Here is a 4,209-nt window from a genome sequence, read left to right as displayed (position 1 = left end):
CTCTGGACTTTCTTCCATGCCAGCATAGGAGCATTTTAAGCTGTACACTGATGCTGGTCATTTCCCTGAAGTTTCGACTTGCTGTTCTTCTTTATTCTGCTTTGTTAGTGGAAACATACTAATGAGTTTCAGTCTCTGACTCTTATTTATACAATTACAGGAGAATGTTTTACATCTTGGGAATCCCTGGAAACGCATGTTTCTGTTCACATTGAACTTATTTTGGTTTTGAATGCAAATAATGGATTGAAACTTCATTGTTGTCTCTCAGTTGGGTGCCCTTTGGCATGTGTAAGAAGCAGCTATTAATTTAGCCCTTCTGTACTGATCAAACATGTACTTTCATGTTTTATAAGTCTTCCTCAGCCCTGTCCTTTGTGTAATATTGTCTACTGCAGTTCTGCTTGCAGTGATTTTATGCTTTTGTTACACAAGAACTTGGGCGTGCTGCAGAATAGGTGTATGTGAATGTGCCATTTCTTTTAGAAGAGACCATGTAAAAAGCACTGGCAAATCATTAAACTTGCTGCTCCTGTCTAAACCAGTAGTTGTTTTGCTGCAAAATGCTTGCAGTGCAGCAGTTTCTTAAGGTCAGCATCCCTTTATACCATACAACTATCTCAATTACTTAAACATTAATTAACCACAGATTATTTGGTACTTCCCCAGCAGATGAAAAAAATAAGGTGCACAGAAAAGAAGCAATTGATCCAGTGTGGCTGAAAAAAAATTGAAGAAGGGATCGAAACATGTACTGAAGAGGGTCTGTCCTCTTTCTGAGCAGGGTCTTGCAGCTCATCTTGCTTACCTACCCAGCTTCTGCAGGTTGTTATAGATTGATGAAATGCCTGCTGTGACATTTGCCTCAGCTTAACTTCATGTCCCAGAGGCTTCAGTCACACAAGATAGGTGTGATCAGTCTGTGGTATTTTTTCTTGCCTCTAACCTATCCACGATAAGCCTTTAAAGTTTGGGACAGATAAATGAGTGTTCAGCTTAACTTGCAGACTTGGTCCTGTGCCCACCATGCGCTCTCACTGTTAGCAGATCTGTCACATTGTTTACCTCTCTTCCTTAGATTGAAGTTGCCCCAGGGTTTCAGTGGAGCAGAAGGTGCGTTAATCTTGTTTTGCAAACTTTGTGGTTTTAAAAAGCTGTGTAAGATCCTTGCTTGAATAATAAAACTTTACTGGAGAGTAAGTGGAACTTCTCAAGGAGTTGTAGGAGCTATTCTAAAGGACAAAGAATGGTTGGAGACAATTTTTAATTCTCTTCATTCCCCTGTGAAGATTATTCACGAAATAATTCCACAGATTTCTCCTTGGTGTTCAACAGCAAGGAATACAGGGCCTTCAAATTACAAGATTAATGAAGAACTCAGTAACTAAGGGTTCTGTCTTGTTCTGAAGCCAAGTTTTGCAGCACAGCCCTTTTATGGGAGAACACATAATATCTGTCCCTGTAGTATCTTGTGCCTCAAGTAACTTCTGAAGTGTGGAGCAAGGTTGTAAGGTCATTTGTTTTACTCTGTTTCTATCAAAAGTATCAAGTTTTCAAGCTTTGGCAGAATTGGATACCATGTGATGTGGTCAGTTTTGGCTCAGAGTAACTATAACAGGAGGTTGGCTTAAACCTGTTAAGTGATGACATATTTCTTCATTTGAACCCTTAGACAAAAAGAAGAATATGTTGTGGTAGGGTCTTACTTTTAGTAATGAAGTTCCTTTCCTTTGAAAGGTTAAACTCATTTTTCTGCTGTGTTCTTCCAGGCTTCCTTTTCATGAAGCTTTCATGCATCTTTTTTTTTTTTACTTTTCATTTCTTTTTTTGTATGTTTGGAAAATGAATTCCTGAGAATATAAGCTTCACATCCAAAAGCTGCTTTGTGTGTTCTTCTTGTGCTTAGTCAAATTAATTGAGTTGCTTCGCAGTGAACTATAAAGCTCAGGTTTTATTCCAGTTGATGGAGGGAAATGGTGTCGGCCTCCCTGAACTGGAGCACCTGACCTGGTGATGCACCTGAAGTGAAATAAGTTTGTGATAGCACAGTAATTGTACTTAGCTTAATTTGGCTTCAAGAAGGATTTTAAGGATTCAGAAATAGCCTGTTGGTTGCGGAGATTCTTTCAACACTGGTGAAGGGTTGCATGTCAAATCGCTTTTGAAAGGTCTGTGTGTGCCATTAAGTGTGACACTGAATGAGGAAGCAGAAGGCTGGCAGTCTTGTTTCAGTATTATTGTAGTTTCTTGCCTACTGAAAACCCAGGTCCTGCTTCTTTTACTGAATTTCATACTTAGGTTATAGGGGACTCAAATCACGGTCTTGGTGTTTCAGTCACTTTTCAGGATACCAATTGTTTTGCAGTCAGCTCTCGGAGAAATAATAGAGCTCAGCAAACAGACCTGCAATACTTTTCCAGAGTAAATGTTTTATGTGTATTCTGTAGTTGTGTAAAGAGGGCCATTAGGCCAGTAAGTGACATATCCAGTTTCACATGGGAAGTTTATTTTAGGTTATGGTTTTCTGCTCCAGTATATCATCTACAATATCATCATCTCTCTGTGAACAGTGCCTTCTGGGTATGTTTTTATGCTTTTGGCACTTGTAGCTGCATATAGATGATTTCCAGTTTCTGTAGCTTTCATACCTACAGTTCTGTTTTCTTTCAGTCTGGCCTGCTTTATTGGGATGCAGTTGTGTTTTCTGCCCAGTAGCCTTTCCTCCACCTTTTTTTGGACTACAACAATGGCAATGCATTTAAACAAACTCTAGAAACATTGTGTCATCAGTTAGTGGAACACCATGATGACACTGTTACTTCTTCCAACTGGAATACTGGAAAGACCCTGCTAGTTTCATCAAACATGTCCTCTATGCTTATAGCAAAGGGCTTCTTTCTAATTCCTCAGGTTCAGGGTGGCTGAATGTAACATTAAGAGAGCACCAAACTCATACAGAGTACTCCTGAAAAGCCTTAAGAGCTTGTCTGCTTCTCTTGTAGCAAATAACTAATATCGAGGCCTTGGACTTAAATTAGGGTAGAATTTTCTGATGCTTATCTGAAGCAGAAGTGTTACTGGAGTAACAAGAGGTTTAAAATGGTTTTATTAGTTGGTCATGTGATGAATTTTTCACACTGTGTTGAGATTTGTGCACAGATTTTGGTCCTAAGAATCAAGTGAGCTTAAATTGCCTTTCTGGACACCAGTGTAGAGGAGCATTGAGATGAGGCTTTGAACAGGTAAAATACCAGTTGAGGTATTTCTAGGCTGTCTAAGGAGAGGGGCAATTTGGGGTGTTGCTGGAACCTGGAGGAAAATACAAAAAGTGCTTATCCACAGAACCTAGTAAAACATTTCCAAAGACTGCTGGCAGAAACCTGTCTGTAAGCAGGTTAATGATGTATTAAAAGTGATCCCACAAAAACTTAAAGAAGGTGAATCAAAAGAGAGCAAGTATGGAAAGCTGATAGATTTATCTGTAAAAGCTGCTGCTGGCCAGAAATTTAATTTATCAGCCATCTCACTGAATTTGGGAGAAATTAGAAGGGCCAGATTGTTGCTAAAATCTTTTCTCTCATTCTTGAAAGAAAAAAAATAATAATGCAAAATTATGAAAATGGGATAAAATGGCAGTGGAATAAAGCTTGGGTGATGGGAGTGGGAAAAAATGGCATCTGTAGCATCCTGTGTGATGAACCATTGATATTATACTGATTGGGCACACAACGTTATACTCCTCTCTGATTTCAGTATGTTATTAGAAGATTTGCTGTCAAAGCTGAAATATGAATGTAGGAATTAGGTCTGGTTTCCTTAATTGTGATATGGAAGCAATCTTTTGGGAGATAGATCTGGAGAAGGATTCATAGGTGTTCAAAACGATATGTCTTGTGAATTAAACCAGAGTCCCATTGTTTTGTCACCAGACTAATCTATTAATCCAGGAGTTGAAAGGACTGCTTCCCTTTGCTGTCCCTTGGCACTTTGCCTCTCCAGGTGGCAACTGGAGAGGCCTTCTTTTACTTTTACTTTCTTTTACTTGATCTCAGTTCTTGTCATGCTGTCGAGATGCCTAACCTTTTACAGCTCTGTTCCTGGATAAAGAGTAAACGTGCACTGTTCAGCAATACGTGTGTACAAGGATTGGAAATAGATTTATGACTCAGCCTTTCCCCAGAGACTTGGCAGGGGAGCGAAGGGGGGGGG

The sequence above is a fragment of the Chaetura pelagica genome, unplaced genomic scaffold (assembly GCF_000747805.2).
Source record: "Chaetura pelagica isolate M959 unplaced genomic scaffold, ChaPel_1.0 scaffold275, whole genome shotgun sequence".
Lineage (NCBI taxonomy): Eukaryota > Metazoa > Chordata > Aves > Apodiformes > Apodidae > Chaetura > Chaetura pelagica.
The sequence above is the reverse complement of the archived record's forward strand: the minus strand, read 5'-3'. Positions refer to the sequence as shown.